Source organism: Mobula hypostoma, chromosome 11 (assembly GCF_963921235.1).
Source record: "Mobula hypostoma chromosome 11, sMobHyp1.1, whole genome shotgun sequence".
Taxonomy (NCBI): domain Eukaryota; kingdom Metazoa; phylum Chordata; class Chondrichthyes; order Myliobatiformes; family Myliobatidae; genus Mobula; species Mobula hypostoma.
The window spans coordinates 81,974,700-81,994,854 of NC_086107.1; the positions used below are offsets into that span (position 1 = coordinate 81,974,700).

Genomic DNA, 20,155 nt, shown 5'->3' on the forward strand with positions numbered 1-20,155 from the left:
CAGTGGCCACTGAGTGCATGTTTAACTACGGAGAGAAAAACCCCATTTAACTTCTTTAACAAAAAGTCTCAGCAGAGGATGTACTAATTTGGGCCATTGGTAAAATTCCATCTTCCCAGAACATACTGGTGCAATTCTACACTGCCATCATAGAGAGCATCTGCACATCAGCTATTACTGTCTGGTTTGATGCAATATACAAAAACTATAGTGAACTGTCAGGTCAGCAGAAAACATAGAAACATAGAAAATAGGTGCAGGAGTAGGCCATTCGGCTCTTCGAGCCTGCACGGCTATTTATTATGATCATGGCTGATCATCCAACTCAGAACCCCGCCCCAGCCTTCCCTCCATACCCGCTGATCCCCGTAGCCACAAGGGCCATATCTAACTCCCTCTTAAATATAGCCAATGAACTGGCCTCAACTGTTTCCTGTGGCAGAGAATTCCACAGATTCACCACTCTCTGTGTGAAGAAGTTTTTCCTACTCTCGGTCCTAAAAGGCTTCCCCTTTATCCTCAAACTGTGACCCCTTGTTCTGGACTTCCCCAACATCGGGAACAATCTTCCTGCATCTAGCCTGTCCAATCCCTTTAGGATTTTATACGTTTCAATCAGATCCCCCCTCAATCTTCTAAATTCCAACGAGTACAAGCCCAGTTCATCCAGTCTTTCTTCATATGAAAGTCCTGCCATCCCAGGAATCAATCTGGTGAACCTTCTTTGTACTCCCTCTATGGCAAGGATGTCTTTCCTCAGATTAGGGGACCAAAACTGCACACAATACTCCAGGTGTGGTCTCACCAAGGCCTTGTACAACTGCAGTAGTACCTCCCTGCTCCTGTACTCGAATCCTCTTGCTATAAATTCCAGCATACCATTCGCCTTTTTCACCGCCTGCTGTACCTGCATGCCCACTTTCAATGACTGGTGTATAATGACACCCAGGTCTCGTTGCACCTCCCCTTTTCCAAATCGGCCACCATTCAGATAATAATCTGTTTTCCTGTTTTTGCCACCAAAGTGGATAACTTCACATTTATCCACATTAAATTGCATCTGCCATGAATTTGCCCACTCACCCAACCTATCCAAGTCACTCTGCATCCTCTTAGCATCCTCCTCACAGCTAACACTGCCACCCAGCTTCGTGTCATCCGCAAACTTGGAGATGCTGCATTTAATTCCCTCATCCAAGTCATTAATATATATTGTAAACAACTGGGGTCCCAGCACTGAGCCTTGTGGTACCCCACTAGTCACCGCCTGCCATTCTGAAAAGGTCCCGTTTATTCCCACTCTTTGCTTCCTGTCTGCTAATCAATTCTCCATCCACATCAATACCTTACCCCCAATACCGTGTGCTTTAAGTTTGCACACTAATCTCCTGTGTGGGACCTTGTCAAAAGCCTTTGAAAATCCAAATATACCACATCCACTGGTTCTCCCCTATCCACCCTACTGGTTACATCCTCAAAAAATTCTATGAGATTCGTCAAACATGATTTTCCTTTCATGCTGACTTTGTCCGATGATTTCACCGCTTTCCAAATGTGCTGTTATCACATCTTTGATAACTGACTCCAGCAGTTTCCCCACCACCGACGTTAGGCTAACCGGTCTATAATTCCCCGGTTTCTCTCTCCCTCCTTTTTTAAAAAGTGGGGTTACATTAGCCACCCTCCAATCCTCAGGAACTAGTCCAGAATCTAACAAGTTTTGAAAAATTATCACTAATGCATCCACTATTTCTTGGGCTACTTCCTTAAGCATTCTTGGATGCAGACCATCTGGCCCTGGGGATTTATCTGCCTTCAATCCCTTCAATTTACCTAACACCACTTCCCTACTAACAAGTATTTCGCTCAGTTCCTCCATCTCACTGGACCCTCTGTCCCTACATCTCACTGGACCCTCTGTCCCCTACTATTTCTGGAAGATTATTTATGTCCTCCTTAGTGAAGACAGAACCAAAGTAATTATTCAATTGGTCTGCCATGTCCTGTCAATTCACCTGTTTCTGTCTGTAGGGGACCTACATTTGTCTTTACCAGTCTTTTCCTTTTTACATATCTATAAAAGCTTTTACAGTCAGTTTTTATGTTCCCTGCCAGTTTTCTCTCATAATCCTTTTTCCCCTTCCTAATTAAGCCCTTTGTCCTCCTCTGCTGAACTCTGAATTTCTCCCAGTCCTCAGGTGAGCCACTTTCTCTGGCTAATTTGTATGCTTCTTCTTTGGAATTGATACTATCCCTAATTTCTCTTGTCAGCCACGGGTGCACGACCTTCCTTTTGCCAAACTGGGATTGTAGTTCGTCCATGCAACCTTTAAATGCTTGCCATTGCATATCCACCGTCAATCCTTTAAGTGTCATTTGCCAGTCTATCTTAGCTAATTCACGTCTCATACCTTCAAAGTTACCCCTCTTTAAGTTCAGAACCTTTGTTTCTGAATTAACTATGTCACTCTCCATCTTAATGAAGAATTCCACCATATTATGGTCACTCTTACCCAAGGGGCCTCTCACGACAAGATTGCTAATTAACCTCTTCCTCAGCACCTTTACCAATTTGGTTCACCCAATCTACATGTAGATTGAAGTCACCCATTATAACTGCTGTTCCTTTATTGCACACATTTCTAATTTCCTGTTTAATACCATCTCCGACCTCACTACTACTGTTAGGTGGCCTGTACACAACTCCCACCAGCGTCTTCTGCCCCTTAGTGTTACGCAGCTCTACCCATATCGATTCCACATCTTCCTGGCTTATGTCCTTCCTTTCTATTGCGTTAATCTCTTCTTTAACCAGCAACACCACCCCACCTCCCCTTCCTTCATGTCTATCCCTCCTGAATATTGAATATCCCTGAACGTTGAGCTCCCATCCTTGGTCACCCTGGAGCCATGTCTCTGTGATCCCAACTATATCATAATCACTAATAACAATCTGCACTTTCAATTCATCCACCTTATTACGAATGCTCCTTGCATTGACACACAAAGCCTTCAGGCACTCTTTTACAACTCTCTTAGCCCTTATACAATTATGTTGAAAAGTGGCCCTTTTTAATGCTTGCCCTGGATTTGTCGGCCTGCCACTTTTACTTTTCACCTTACTACTTTTTGCTTCTACTCTCATTTTACACCCCTCTGTCTCTCTGCACTGGTTCCCATCCCCCTGCTGTGAACCAACCTCCTCACGCCTAGCCTCTTTAATTTGATTCCCACCCCCCAACCATTCTAGTTTAAAGTCACCTCAGTAGCCCTCGCTAATCTCCCTGCCAGGATATTGTCCCCCTAGGATTCAAGTGTAACCCGTCCTTTTTGTACAGGTCACGCCTGCGCCAAAAGAGGTCCCAATGATCCAAAAACTTGAATCCCTGCCCCCTGCTCCAATCCCTCAGCCACGCATTTATCCTCCACCTCATCGCATTCCTACTCTCACTGTCGCATGGCACAGGCAGTAATCCCGAGATTACTACCTTTGCGGTCCTTTTTCTCAACTCCCTTCCTAGCTCCCTATATTCTCCTTTCAGGACCTCAACCCTTTTCCTACCTATGTCATTGGTACCTATATGTACCATGACCTCTGGCTCCTCACCCTCCCACTTCAGGATATCTTGGATACGATCAGAAATATCCCGGTCCCTGGCACCAGGGAGGCAAACTACCATCCGGGTCTCTGGACTGCGTCCACAGAATCACCTATCTGACCCCCTTACTATCGAGTCCCCTATCACAACTGCCCTCCTCTTCCTTGCCCTACCCTTCTGAGCTACAGGGCCAGACTCTGTGCCGGAGGCACGGCCACTGTCGCTTCCCCCAGGTAAGCTGTCCCCCCCAACAGTACTCAAACAGGAGTACCTGTTGTTAAGGGGCACAGCCACCGGGGTACTCCCTCCTAACCGTGACCCACTTGTCTGCCTCCGTGGCCCCGACGTGACCACCTGCCTGCAACTCCTCTCTATCAACTCCTCACTCTCCCTGACCAGACGAAGGTCATCGAGCTGCAGCTCCAGTTCCGTAACGCGGTCCCTTAAGAGCTGCATCTCGATGCACTTGGCGCAGATGTAGACGTCCGGGAGGCTTGGAGCCTCCAGGGCCTCCCACATCCGACACCGAAAACAGCAAACTGCCCTCACACTCATACTGCCCCTCTCCTCAAATAGCAACAGAAAATGAATGCCAAACCTTCCTTGCCTCGCCTGTTTCCGCCTAAGCCCGTTGAGCCGAAGCCCTTAAGCCCTCACTCTGCTCCCGTCATTGGCTGCAGTCGGTGCAGGCCCTGTACGTGCCCAGGACACAGAAACGGGCAGGAAAGCCATTGCGGGAACTACCCACTCAGCAAATGTGACCCACATAGATCCCACTTGCTTCCCCATTCTGGTATGAAGAACAAGTCAACCTCTTGACGATGCACCTTTATGCACTGAGTTGCTGCCACATGATTTTCCTAAAGTTTCCTTCTGGAAAGCGCTATCGGGCTATTGAAACAAAAAGTTCACGGCATCTTAAAAGTTTCTTCCCCCAGGTATTTAATCAGATCAATTGTAGTTAGCCTGAACCTCCCTCTATTACCCCATCAATGCACTGCACTGTAAACACTTTTAAACCACTTTTCTGTAATTCTGTTTACATTGTAAATACTTGCTGGCATTTATGTATTTATGCACATTTTATTCCGTATCTGTACTAACTTTCTGATATAATTCTTAACAAATATAATTTATTAAGATATAATTCTTCATCACCTAAGTTACAGAGAAAGGTTGAACAAGTTGGGTCTTTATTCTTTGGAACGTAGAAGGTTGAGGGGGCAACTTGATAGAGGTGTTTAAAATTATGAGGGGGATTGATAGAGTTGACGTGGATAGGCTTTTTCCATTGAAAGTAGGGGAGATTCAAACAAGAGGACATGAGTTGAGAGTTAAAGGGCAAAAGTTTAGGGGTAACATGAGGGGGAACTTCTTTACTCAGAGAGTGGTAGCCGTGTGGAACGAGCTTCCAGCAGAAGTGGTTGAGGCAGGTTCGATGTTGTCATTTAAGGCTAAATTGGATCGATATATGGACAGGAAAGGAGTGGAGGGTTATGGGCTGAGTGCAGGTCGGTGGGACTAGGTGAGAGTAAGAGTTCGGCACGGACTAGAAGGGCCGAGATGGCCTGTTACCGTGCTGTAATTGTTACATGGTTATATAAATGTTGTTTTTGTTGCATGTCACTCCAAACACACAGCAAATTGCTAATGTAAATGTCTATGATGAATAAAGTTGATCGTTGCTGTAAACAGGCACGGGCAGAAGTCTTACTGATTGATCAGGACAAACAGCTACTTCCTATTCATACCATTGCATACGATGAGGATGAACCACCAGTATTTTTGAATCCCCAACATCTATTCTTTCACTACAATTTGCCCTTGCTAACCTAAAATGTACAATCACTTATCCTATCTCCTTCTCGAGTGTACAGTATCTTTCCCCCCTGGGCAAAATGTCTGATATTAAAGGGCATGCACAAGGGAAGTCAAAGAAGACACAAGGGGCAAGTTTTTATTTTACAAAGAGAATACTGGCTGCCAGGGATGGCCATCATCACCATCATTATTGCGGTGTTGTATGACATGGATGATCATGGCCTCCATGACCATGATTGTTCTTGGCAAATTTTTCTACAGAAGTAGTTTGTCATTGCCTTCTTCTGGGAAGTGTCTATCCAAGACAGGTGACGCCAGCTATTATCAATACTCTTCAATGATTGTCTGCCTGGTGTCAGTGATCACATAATCAGGACTTGAGATATGCACCAGCTACTCATATGACCACCCACCACCTGCTCCCATGGCTTCACCTGACCCTGATCAGGGATCTAAGCAAGTACTACACCTTGCCCAAGGGTGACGTGCAGGCTAGCAGAGGGAAGAAGTGCCTTAACCTCCTATGGTAGAGACGTATCTGCACCCCGTCCCCAGGGATGATAGTAGAGGCAAACATGATAGAGGTTCTTAGATAGGCACGTTAACCTGTAGAGCTTAGAGGGATATGGCCTTGTGTGTATAGAAGGGACCAGTTTAACAGGCATTTATTTACTAGTTTAATACGTTTGGCACAGCATGGTAGGCACCCAGTTGATTCAAGCTGTTTTTCTCTTGTGAGACATTGCTTCTTACTTCCATTTTAGTTCATTTCACTGTTTCCTCACCAAGCCTAGTTTCTATTTAGGGTTACCAACTATACAGGCTCTAGGCCAGTACTTACTGGAGTTTAGAAGAACAGGGGTGGGGAATCCCACTGAAACCTATCAGATATTTAAAGGTCTAGAGTGCACGTGGAGAAGATGTTTCCTATAGTGGGGGAGTCTAAGACCAGAGGGCAAAGCCTCAAAGTACAAGGACATACCTTTATAATAGAAATGGAGGAGGAATTCAGAGGGCAGTAAATCTGCGGAATTCACTGCCACAGACGACTGTGGAGGCAAAGCCATTGGGTGTATATAAAGCAGATGTTGATAGCTTCTTGATTAGTAAGGGTGTCAGTTTACAAGGAGAAATCAGGAGAACGGGGCTGAGAAGAATACTTTATCAGCCATGATGGAATGGTGGAGCGGACTAATGTGGGCCAAAAGGCCTAATTCTTCTCCTATATCTTATGATCTTATGATTGTCAAAGTGTTTATGAGAATTAAAGGCGAACTTCTTGGACAAGCAGGTCAGAAGGAAAAAGTCTTCAGGGAAATAAAAATTAATTTACAAAAGAAAACCTTTTTTAGACATAACAATTAAATTTTTAGCCCACTGAGAAAGGTTATTAGTCCCATGCTGACCAATCACCTTCCTACACACTAGGGGCAATTCACTGTTGTCCATTATCCCATCAACCCGCACACCTTTGGGACACAAGAAACTGGGTGCTTGGAGGAAACTACAGACAGACCGTGAAAACTCTGCATATATGACACTATAGGGCAAGATTGAACCTGTGTCACCAGAGCTGAGACCACTAGGATGGGTACCAAAACTTTGATGTGCAAACAGGTACCGAAGAACTGGTTCATTTTTATCAGTTGCAGTAATGTGGCAAGCCACAAGCCTTTATTTCTTTCTCTTTCCTGGACCATTCTTCATTCAACCCACTGTGACACAAAGATCACATTTAATCTGAACAATATTTTCCATGTAGTCAAAACAATCTACATCACAATTGCATCACAGCAATTTGAATACGCGGGAACACAAGCTGTAGAGAGTAGTGAAGTCAGCCCAATACGTCACGGGCACATCCTTCCCCACCTACAGTGCGATCTACATGAGGCACTGCCTCAAAGTGGTAACATCCACTGTCCGGGCTTCAACACCTTCTCACATCTATCATCGAGCAGTAGGTACAACACCAGGGACAAGATTAACCATTCAGTTCATGAACTGACTGGCACAACCCTAAATTACCAAATCTCTTACTAACTCTTCCTTCAGTTAGTCCTGACGAAGAGCCTCGGCCTGAAACGTCAACTGTACCTCTTCCTAGAGATGCTACCTGGCCTGCTGCGTTCACCAGCAACTTTGATGTGTGTTGCCTAATTACTGCATCTGTATTTCAACACCATAATCACTTTAATCACTTTGCACTACAATGGTCTTTGCTGTTTTAGTTATGTTCTTTCTTGCAATAAGTGTACAGGCAGCACGCTAGCGTAGTGGTTAGTACAATACTTCTACAAAGCCAGAGATCAGTGATTGTGTTTCAATTCGTACCGCTGTCTTTCCCCAAGACCGCGTTGGTTTCCACAGGGTGCTCTCATTTCCTCCCACATTCCAAAGATGACCGGGTTAGGATTAGTAAATTGTGGGCATGCCATGTTGGCATCAGAAGCATAATGACACTTGTGCCCCCAGCACAACAAGCTCGACTTTGCCCACACAAGGTACTGCTTGGAATTCACATTTCTAGACAGTGAAATCTCAAACAATTCAAATTTTACTTTACTCACACAGTGACCAAAGATGTGGTTGAAACTGGGAGCTCAGTACTATAAACACTGGCTTTCTCTCATGTGAAGCAGCACCAGAAATGCATTGAAAAAACCTTACTCTTCACTAACCAAGGTCAATATTGTAGCATAACTATACCCCTTCCACTAAGTATCTTGTAGTGCATTTGTGTTGGGGTTGGCATACAAAGATAATCAAAATCTAGTTACAATGCTTTTAAGTTGTTATATGTCTTTATGTTTTATGTCTGCTGTTTGCACTGTACACTTACAAAAACCATAAATTATCTTTGGCTAATTGCCTCAATGCAATATTCACAGGAGCAAAATGACACCCAAGTAGGTCGAGATATCAATGAACAAGTGCTTGAGTAACTATAAAAAAGCATCAGTTCAGCTTTAGCAGCAAGCAGCTGTCAGCAAGAGTTAGCAAGGCCACACACACAACTTCTAAAGCTAATTCAAAATTTAGTTTAAGCACCACCTTGATCTCTTGGCTATCTCAAATATATTTCATACTGAACATATACAAATTAAAATAATAAATAATGATATTCCATTCTGGATAAATGTCCATGTCCTTGGCCTCACTGTGATCCACTGTAAACAACAATGGTTTCCAACTTCAACCACCCACAGCTACCATTAGTTAGACTAAAAATTACCAATATCTTGCAGAGAAAAGCAGCAGACGAGGGGAGGGTTTGATACAGGCAGAAGACATTATGCACAGGGGTGGGGAGGCATTTGTATGGTATGTACTGATATGTTGTTTATAAACACATTTAACTTACTTCCAGTCTGTTGGTGGAAGACTGAAAGTGCATCAGCTCAGAAGAAACTAGTAACTAAAATCATTCACTAGATTCCCAACCTATTTTATGCTATGGACCAAAACCATTAAGCAGGGGATCCATGGACACCAGGTTGGGAACCTCTGAAGGGCAAAGAGCCTTCTTCACTCATCTCATCTGCTATATTAAAATCTTTGTTTACAACTGGGCTACCATGGCTTTTGTGTGCATTGCAATATCCTATCAGGACCTTTCAAAAGGCCATCACTATTGGGAAGCACACAATAATAAAAAACAAATCTACCATTTCTCCTCTAAGACACAGGTCACCCCAAGTTGGATGTACTGCCATTCCTTTGCAACACTTGTTAAGATTCTGGAGCTTTCAATTTAAAGTACAAAATTATGGTGGGCTGCAGTTAATTGGGCCATCAGTTAAACAGGGCAATTGTCATTTGGAACAACTCTGAAAGAACAGAAGTTAATTGAGAAAATAGCCAGGACTCTGATGGAATTCTTTGAAGAAGTAACAAGCAGGATAGACACAGGAGAATCAATTGATGTTGTGTACTTGGATTTTCAGGAAGTTTTTGACAAGGACTTACACGAGGCTGCTGAACAAGCTACAAGCCAATGATATTACAGAGAAGATACTAGCATGGATAATTTGGCAGTGGCTGATTGGCAGGAGGCTAAGAGTGGGAATAAAGGGAGACTTTTCTGACTGGCTAATGGTAACTAGTGGTGTTCCACAGGGGTCTGTGTTGGGACAGATTCTTTTTACGTTGCATGTCAATGAGTTGACTTATTTTCTAAATGGAGAGAAAATACAAAAAAAAACCAAGATGCAAAGGGACTTGGGAGTCCTTGTACATGATTCCCCGAAGGTTAATTCACAGGTTGAGTCTGTGGTGAGGAAGGCAAATGCAATGTTAGCATTCATTTCAAAAGGACTAGAATATAAAAGCAAGAATATAATGTTGAAACTTTATAAAACATTGAGGCCTCATTTGGACTATTGTGAGCAGGTTTGGGCCCCTTACCTTAGAAAGGACATGCTAAAACTGGAGATGGTTCAAAGGAGGTTCACAAAAATGATTTCAGGATTGAATGGCTTGTCAGATGAAGAGTGTTTGATGAGTCTGGGCCCGTATTCACAGGAATTCAGAAGAATGCGGGCTGAGCTGATTGAAACCTATCGAATAGTGTAAGGCCTCGACAGAGTGAACGTGGAGAGAATGTTTCATACGGTGGGTGAGTCTAAGACCAAAGGACACAGCGTCAGAATAGAGGGGCATCCATTTAGAATTCTTTAGACAGATATGGGTGAATCTGTGGAACTATTTGCCACGGGCAGCTGCGGAGGCCAAGTCTTTATGTATATTTAAGGTAGAGGTTGACAGATTCTTGACTGGTCAAGGAAGAAGGGATACAGTGAGAAGGCAGGAGATTGGGATGAGAGGAAAATTCGAGCAGCCTCCAAGGGCCAAATGCCTAATTGTGCTCCTCTATCTTATAATTCCTTTAGTTTATTTGGGACCCTATGCTGCTTCATTGCGACAGGAGGCCATTACACAACAGTTTCTAACTAGCATCAGTTGCGTGTGTTTGTGTTCAAAAAGCAGTGATTTCTGTCCCTAACAGCTGACAAGAAATAAGCAGAAGAAACAATTCAGAACTCTTTTGCCCACTATGGCTTCAAGCATTGACACCGGAGATGCAAGAAACTGCTGGGAGTGAAAATGAAACAATTTCACTACTTCAAGTACCACAAATTTGAAGATATCAACAGTCATCTTGAATGTTACAAGGAAAATGAAGATTTGGAGGATGCAATCATTGAAAGCATTGGATGAAGGCAGTCCACTATTGGATATTTGGGGCAGCCGCTTAATTGGGTCAAATTGTACTGGTCCCAATGTGCCCCAATTAACTGGAATCCATTGTATTCCCTTTTTTAAAGGTAATGCAGCAGTTAGCATAACGCTTTACAGTGCCAGTGATCGAGGTTCAATGCCCGCTGCTGTCTGAAGTAGCTTATATGACCTTCCCTGTTACCACATGGGTTTCTTTTGGGTACACCAGTTTCCTTCCACATTCCAAAGATGCGTGGGTTAGCGTTAGTGAGTTGTGGGCATGCTCTGTAAGTTGTGGGCAACGCTTACGGGCTGCCCCCAGCTCATCCTTGGACTGTGTTGATTGTTGATACAAGTAACAGATTTCACTGTTTCCATGTTCATGTGACAAATAATGCTAATCCTAAAGCCATTGACAGGCACCCAGTGAGACAGAATGGTTTAAATTAAGCAATGTCAACAGATGGACAGAACTGACCACCCAGACCTTGTCCTCTGCCCTAGCTCCTGGTTATAAAAGATTACAAAACAAACCCATTTAAATTTGGGTCTTTTGTTCTACATCCCTCTCATCCATGCACCTATTCAAACTTCACTTAAATGCTGAAATCAAGCTTGCATGCATGAGTTTAATTCCACAAGCTATAGGCTCACTTTCAAGTACTTTACAACTCATGTTTTTAGTACTCGCATATTTTTAAAATCTATTTGCACAATTTGTCTTCTTTTTGCACATTGGTTGTTTACCAGTCTTTGTTTATTATAGCTTTCATAATTTCTATTGTATTTTGTTGTTTTCCTCAACATGGTGACATATACGTACATTGATAATAAATTACTTTCACTTTTCAACTTGCATTATATCTGACTTTGTGATCCTAATTTCAGTTTTGGGAATTTTCGCACCTGAATGCTTTGTTCTGCATGCTCCAATTCCCAACAAACTGCAACGCCCAATCTGTGACCGACCTCAACTACTTATGACTATCGCCACAGGAATGGGGCTGTGTTTCATTTTAAAACAGAGGCATCAATTAAATTTTAATGATAGAGTCTGACCACTAAACTGCTGAAGCCACTGCTATTTACTCTCCCCTACCAAATGACAAATGTTTTTAATTGTCAGTTATTACTATTTTCTGTTGTTTCATCTTCTCTGGAGACACACTGATGTCAGCACAAAAAGCTAGCTAGAGGGTCGAGAATAGAATTTGGTTGTTTCAGGCAAGAGGGAAAAAATAGAAAATTAAGTAGGATGAGAAGAGGAAAGAGAGGAAAGGTATAAAAAGAGGGATAGAAAGAAAGCAGGGTAAACAAGTGAATACCTGCCAGAAGCTGGAGACAGCTACCTTAAGCAGGTTGTTTTCAGCTTGCTCACATACAGTGCACAAAATTCCCTGGGGGTGCTACAGGTTTACTAGTTCAGGCTTGCTGCATTCCATAATTAATCACTGCTCTTTGACACTCAGCCCCACTTTTGTCTATTCCACCGCCTGCTTACTGCCAGTTAGGATTCAACATCTGGCCCAAACCTGTCTTAGTGGGTATAAACTCCCTTGGGCAAAGGGATTTGGTGTCTACCTAGAGGGTTAGACAATTTTGTTTAAAAAAATAACGTGAAGGGCTGCAGAGCCTTCTTTGCATTTCATAAAGGAAAACTTTGAGGAAGCTTAGCTGTCTTAATCCTAAGGAATGAATGATTTCAAGTTCCTGCAACTCCTACAAACTATTTGCCAGTAAGTGTCACCAAGCAAGGTTGTGATTCAGGGATGGGATAGCTCAGCTGGTTATGATGTAACAATTTTATTTATTCATCAGCATTTTCACTTCTGTTAATGCAGTACCTTAGAACATGGCTCCATAGATTCTATGATACAGAATTCACATGGGCATTATATGACAGCAGGCAAACATTCTTTAAACTGCAGTGGGACATTACAATGAATACATACCGAATACGAAAAGGAGCAGGAAAGCTGGCAAGGCCTTTCCTTAACTCACAGATCACAGTAGGTAGCATGGCAGTGAAGCACTTAACATAATGCTTTACAGCGGCAGCAATTGGGGTTCAATTCCCACCACAGTCTGCAAGGAGTTTGTAGGTTCTCCCCATGACCTCCTGTTTCTACCTAATATGAACGAATAGTACATTGACAGCATGCTATATTACTTCCAAAGGCTTGGTTTCACTTATGGGGTGCCCCCAGCGCATTCTCAGACTGTGCAGTTCGTTGATACAAGCGGCACGTTTCACTGCATGATTCGATGTCTACGTGACAAATAAAGCTACTTATCTTTTATCTCTTTATAGATCTAGGATTATGTTTTGGAGTGATACAAAAGATCCTGAGCCCATTTTGAGGCGCAGTTCAAATCTACATGCTTGCATCTCCTTTGCTATGACACCATTACCCGTGGCAGAATTTGACAGCGAGTTTCCGCAAGCCATGTGGGGATGTGGTATCAGTGAAGATACTTCCTGGTGGAATTAGGTCTGGGCCCAAAATTGACCCAAGGATCGCCAGGAATTAGCATTTACACATCGGGTATCTATTTTAGGGCAAGCTGCCAACATCCTCCGTGTCAAGTTGAGCTCTCTGGTTGGCAGTAGAATCCTGGTTGTGTTTTGGGAGTGAGCCAAGTGTGGAAAGGAAGTTAGCAATAGCAAGTGTGTGGTATAGGGCAGTGGCCAATAATTGTAGAGTTATAGGAAACAGTAACACTCTCACTCTTCTCAACTCTGGAGAGACCAGCCCCATCGTTCTCAATGCAAGAAACGAAAGGAGGAAGAGTCCATTCATCCCCTCATGCTAAGTCTATCATTCAATAAAACATGGGCTGATCTATTATATTAACGCCATGTTTGCAAACAATCTCTATGTTGCTTGATTTCTTTAATATATCCAAAAATGTTCCAACCTCAATCTTGAATATGTTTAGCAACTGAGCCTCCAGACCTCTTCAGAGTTTTTCATCTCCAAGACCTAAATGGCTGACCCTCAAGTTATGACAGAGTACTGTTCCTATTAATTGTTGGCAGCCCAGACAGCTGCCAAATTGGAAATAAGACCATTGACCAGGGGTTGCCAACCTAGGCTCCATGGATAACTTGGTTAATGGTAGGGGTCAAAGTCAAAGTCTGTCCCAAGCCTTTGTGGCCCATCAGGCCGGTGCTTATGCCGGTTTCTGTGGCGTGAAGCGACTGAGAGTACCAGACTCCCCCCGGATAGGACGCCAGTCTATCACGAGGTTAACCCCCAGCATTTTGCCGGTACCCATTTACAGCTGGGTGGACTGGAGCAGTGTGCGGTTAAGTGCCTTGCTCAAAGACACAACACGCTGCCTTGGCTGAGACTCAAACCCACGACCTTCAGATCGTGAGCCCAACACCCTAACAACTTGGCCATGTGCCACACAATGGTAGGGGTACATGGCATAAAACAAGGTTGGGAATCCCTGCCGTAGACCCAGGAGGACAAAAATGACTACAAAAACTAACAAATCCTTCCTGCCTGACTCCCAAACACATGTTTGTACGTTCCAGCTGTACATAGGTCAGTCATTTGATAAAGCAGAGAGGACCTGTGCTTTCGGACTCTGACTCCAGGTCTTGCAACGTGCAGAAACATAATCCCTGAAAGACCCAGTACAATTCTGCATGTTTCAAAGAATTTTGTATGTCTGAATTCAGCCACAGATCCAATACTATTGAATACTGTACTTAAATCAAAACAAATAAAACCGGTTAGTTGGAAATTATGCAAGCATGTATTAATGAAGCCACAGGTTTAGAAGCAGGGTCAAGATCTACACAGATCAGCTTTAGGCTGTTATTAAATCAGGCCTAACATGCTTTGTGCATGTTAGACACCATAAAACAGGCGCAATTATTACTTTTCATTCCAAAGTTTAGATGAAGGAAAAATACAGAAGGAATTTAAGAGTTAACGAAAAAATGTCACTAATAAACAAGGGTGTATTTTCCTTTAAGTAATCAATTGAGAACATCAATCCATAAGCAAAGATCTTCAGGCATGTTCAAAGGTAAACCATTGAGGAGGAAGTCGATCATAAACCGGTCTGTGCAGGTTCTCAGAAGACCTGAACTGCAAGATGTACATATTCCAACCTGGGTTATTCTACTTAACTTTATATAAGCAACTGTCATTATTAGGATTTTAAGAGAGTAAAGCTGTCAGTTTGGATGTGCAAAAGTAAAGTATACAGGCTGTCAATAATATTTAAGTTACATAATACCAGGGTGATTTTCTGGCTATTATGGATTTTAGTGACAAGGTAAGATGATGACACAGACCAAAAGGCATAGGAGCAGAATTTGCTATTCAGTCCATCGAGTTCTCCGCCATTCCATCACAGCTGATTTATTATCCCTCTCAACTCCATTCTGCTGTCTTCTCCCTGTAACCTTTGACAGCCTTATTAATTAAGAATCTATCAACCTCCACTTTAAATATTCCCAATGATTTGGCCTCCACAGCCGGCTGTGGCAATGAATTCCACAGATTCACCACCTTCCTGCTAAAATTACTCATCTCTGTTCTAAAGGGACATCAATCTATTCTGAGGCTGTGCCCTCTGCTCCTAGACTCGCCCACTACAGGAAACATTTTCTCCATGTCCACTCCATCTAGGCCTTTCAATATTCAATAGGTTTCAATGAGATTTCCACCCTCTCCCATTCTTCCAAACTCCAGCAAGTACAACCCCAGAGCCATCAGCCGTTCCTGATATTAACCGTTCTGTATATTACAATATTACTAACCAGATTAACAGCACTAATTAAAGTTTGACAAAGTAGGAGTCTGCAGCTTGTAATGCTTGAGTCTTTTTTGCTTCAGTTCCAAATGTCACATCAGAAATGCTGCTGTACTTTAAGCAGAAATTCTGACATACAGTTTGAAATGCACTCCCATTGAGATTTACACCTTGTACAATTTTAGGATTACTAGCCAATTATGAAATCTATTATGTAGACATAACACACTTGAAAGTTTCGTCATGTGTCACCTGCTTCATGACTTTTAAAATAATGATCTATTATCAAGCAAGCATAATCATTTTTTGCCTTGACACCACCATTACTAACACAAAAGGAACAAGGTCTGGATGCTGAAGCTGCTTTAAAACAAATGGAAGATTAGGAAACTGATGCAGTAAGAAAACCACCTGGAAATTTTCACCCACAGGCTAAGACTGCTGAATAAGTTACCAAGAAAGGTCGTTGTTGCAGAAAGCTTAGATAAGTTTGATGTACTTGTGTAGGGACAGCAAAGGGAAATGGTATGTATATGGGGTTAAAAATAAAGATTAGCTTTATTTGTCACATGTACACCAAAACATACAATTTATGTGTCCTTTGTATCAAATCAAATTTCATCAGGACTCTCTGGACGAAAGTTTACTGCCTGAAGCATTGACTATTCAAAGCTTCTGGCACAAACATAGCATAATCCTTACTAACCCACACATCTTTGGAATGTGGGAAGAAATAGGAGCACCTGGAAGAAACCCATAGAGGAGCTTAACGTACAGGAACCCTTAGGGGACAGTGATCATAATATGATTGAATTCATAATGCAATTTGAGAGGGAGAAGCGTAACTCACATGTATCTGTACCACAATGAAATAAAGGGAATTACAGAGACATGAGAGAGGAGCTTGCCCAAGTGGATTGGTGGAGGATACTGGTGGGAATGACGGCAGAACAGAGGAGGCTGAAGTTTCTGAGAATAGTTCACAAGGCACAGGATAGGTATGTCCCTCAGAGGAAAAAGTTCTCAAATGGCAGGGGTAGGCAACTGCGGCTGACAAAGGAAGTTAAGGACTGCATAAAAGCCAAGGAAAAGGCATATAAGGTATGCAAAAGTGAGTGGGAAATTGGATGTTTAGGAAGTTTTTAAAATTGAACAAAAGGCAACTAAAAAAGCGATAAGGGAAAAGATGAAATACGAGGGCATAGCCAATAATATAAAGCAGTATACCAAATTTTTTTTCAGTTTTATCAGAGTAAAAGGGAGGTGAGAGTTGATATTGGAACACTGGAAAATGATGCCGGTGAGGTAGTAATGGAGAACAAAGAAAAGGCGGTAGCCTCCCCCACCCCCATACCAGACAGTGATACAGCCTGTCAGACTGCTCTCCACTGTACATCTATAGAAGACACAGCAAAAGAAAGAAAATGATAGGCCAGTTAGCCTAACTGCAGTGCCTGGGACACTGTTGGAGTCTATTATTAAGGATGAGGTTTTGAGGTACTTGAAGACTAATGATAAAATAAGTCAAAGTCAGCATGATTTCTGTAAAGGGAAATCTTGCCTGATAAATCTGTTAAGAGTTCTTTGAAGTAAAAAGTAGGGTGGACAAAAAAGAGGCAGTGGATGTTATTTACTTGGATTTTCAGATGACATTTGATAAAGTGCCACACGTGAGGCTGCTTAACAAGGTAAAATCCTATAGTGTCGCAAGAAAGATACTGGCATGGATAGCAGAATGGCTGACAGGCAAAAGGCAGTGAGTGGGAATAAAAGGGGCCTTTTCTGGTTGGCTGCCAGAGACTAGTGGTGTTCCTCGGGGGTCAGTATTGGGACTGCTGCTTTTCACATTGCATGTCAAAGACTTTGATAATGGAATTGATGGCTTTGTGGTAAAGTTTGTGGATGATATGAAGATAAGGTGGAGAGGTAGGCAGTGTCGAGGAAGCAATGCGATTGCAGCAGGACTTGGACAAATTGGATGTATGGGCAAAAAAGTGGCAGATGGAATACAGTGTTGGGAAATGTATGATAACGTATTTTGGTAAAAGGAACAGTTTTAAAGTGCTTGAAAGTAGATACAGGGGAGATGTCGGGTAAGTTTTTTGACGCGGAGAATGGTGAGTGCGTGGAATGGGTTGCCGACGACTGTGGTGGAGGCGGATACGAAAGGGCCTTTTAAGAGACTCCTGGATAGGTACATGGAGCTTAGAAAAATAGAGGGCTATGGGTAACCCTAGGCAATTTCTAAGGTAAGGACATGTTCGGCACAGCTTTGTGGGCCAAAGGGCCTGTATTGTGCAGTAGGTTTTCTATGTTTCTATGAACAATAGTGCAGACTATTATCAAATGGGGAGAAGGTTCAAACATCAGAGTTGCAAAGAGGCTTGGGAATCCTTGTGCAAGACTCCCAGAAGGTTAATTTACAGGTTGAGTCTGTGGTAAAGAAGGCAAATGCAATGTTGGCATTTATTTCAAGGGGAATAAAACATAAAAACAAGGAGATAATGCTGAGCCTGTATAAGACACTAGTTAGGCCACTCTTAAGAGTACTGTCAACAGTTTTGAGCCCCATATCTCAGAAAGGATGTGTCGTCATTGGAGAGAGTCCAGAGTCCAGAGGAGATTTACAAGGATGATTCCTGGAATCAAAGCATTTGGCAGCTTTAGGCCTGTATTTACTGCAATTTAGAAAAGTGGGGGGGGGGGGGAACCTCACTGAAACCTACTGAATGTTGAAAGGACTAGATAGGATGGGTGTGGAGAGGATGTTTCCTATGGTGGGGGTATCCAGAAGTAGAGGGCACAGTCTCAAAATTGAGTAAATCTGTGGAATGCTCTGCCACAAACTGTGGTGGAGGCCAAGTCCGTGCGTATATTTAAGGCAGAAGTTGACAGTTTCTTAATCAGTCATGGCAGGAGGAGAAGATGGCGGCGCAACACAGTTCGCAGCGGCCGCTCCGGTGGTGATGACGTTATCTGTCAAGTAGGGTGCCGGGCACAATCCTGATTTGATGGAGACAGATGTGAGAGCACGGAGGAACATCTGGTGAAACTTCTGAAATGCCTGCTTCATTGCCGCTGCTACTGTGTGATCCAGAATCTCCAGAGGGGAAGGCCCCGAGTCCTCAGCTTTGCTTGCTGCTCGGCGGCCGGGGTAGGGTCGAAGCGCTCGGCAGAGGATGGTGCTCAGTGTCGAAGGGTTGGTCGGAGGCTCTAAGTTTTCGGACGGACTCAGAGTCGGCTGCGGTCGGGTGCTTCCAATGCAACGGCAAGCTTGTGGCGCTTGGAGATTCATGGCAGGGAGAGTTTCTCCCTTCTGCTGCCTGCGTGAGGTGATGGGGCTATCGGAACTTTGAGACTTTTTTTTTTAACCGTGTCCATGGTCTGCTCTTTATCAAGTACGGTATTGTTTTGCACTGTTGGAACTATATGTTATAATTATGTGGTTTTGTCAGTTTTAGTCTTGGTTTGTCCTGTGTTCTTGTGATATCATTCTGGAGGAACACTGTATCATTTTTTAATGCATGCATTTCTAAATGACAATAAACGAGGACTGAGTGTCCTCATAATCTAATCAAAGGACATGACGAGAAGGCAGGTGTATGGGGTTGAGTGGGATCCAGGATCAGCCACGGTGGAATGGTGGAGCAGACTCAATGGGCTGAATGGCCTAATTCTGCTCCTATGTCTTACAGTCACAGGGTGAATGTACTAACTCCTTACAAGCAGCAGCGTGAATTGAACCCTAATCAGTGATCGCTGGCTTTCACTAAGAGTTATGTTACTGTGCCACCACACAGATTATTGTAAAGAAAACAATGGATTTATTGCTCTTTCGTGATTAAATTTGTTTTTTTAAGTTCAGCTAGCTTGCGAGTAGAAACGTCTTCACCCAGAAGCTTTGGAACTCTCTGCCCAAAAGCGCTGTAGAGGCTTAGCCACAGAGATTCTGCATATGCTGGAAATCTCAAGCAACATACACAAACTGCTGCAGGAACTCAGCAGGTCAGGCAGCATCTATGGAGGGAAATGAACAGTCAACATTTCACTCGGTTAACCTTTATCCAGAAAGTCCCAGTACAGAGTCTCGGCCCGAAATATCGACTGCTCATTTTCCTCCATATCACGCTGCTGAGTTCCTCCAGCATTTTATGTGTGTGGCAGAAGCTCAGTAGCTGACAAAAACTTTTTAAAAAATTGGATATTAAAGTAATTGAGAGATATATTTGCTAAAAAAAAGTGGCGCTGAGGCCATAAAATTAATCAACAGTGGAACACACAAGGGCCCAATGGCCTACTCCTGATTGTATTTTGATCTTTTTTTTATTAAAAGGACTTAATTGAGTTGGCCAATATGAGAAGAGGGTTTTGAAGGAGGGAATGCTGCCATTTCATAGCAAGAGGAACATGAATTATACTGAGATTTCAAATTACTTTAATCGAGGCAATCACCTTTTCAGCCAGTAACATTTTTAAAGTGCATATGGATCTGCTTAATAAAAAAAACTCGTAAAGCACAGCCACCACAAACTAAAAGATTTGAAAAAATTATTCACCATCTACTCCCTCAGCCTTAGTCAACAAAATTTGAATCTGAATTCAGTCAACTTCCTGTACATTTTAAACTTTTTAATACAGAACACTTGCAAAAAAAGTGTGCTGTATATGAATGTTAAATAAAGCTATTTTGTAGGGTTCACAAGCTATCAATAACTATTCCCCTAGACTGCTAGTTAAAT

At 42.9% G+C, this 20,155-nt stretch overlaps 1 protein-coding gene across 3 annotated transcripts in view; it reads right to left on the reverse strand.

Annotated features, from left to right (window-relative positions):
- Window positions 1-20,155, reverse strand: part of LOC134353874 (MOB kinase activator 2-like) — an 82,271-nt gene that overhangs the window by 16,088 nt on the left and 46,028 nt on the right. The window lies entirely within an intron of this gene.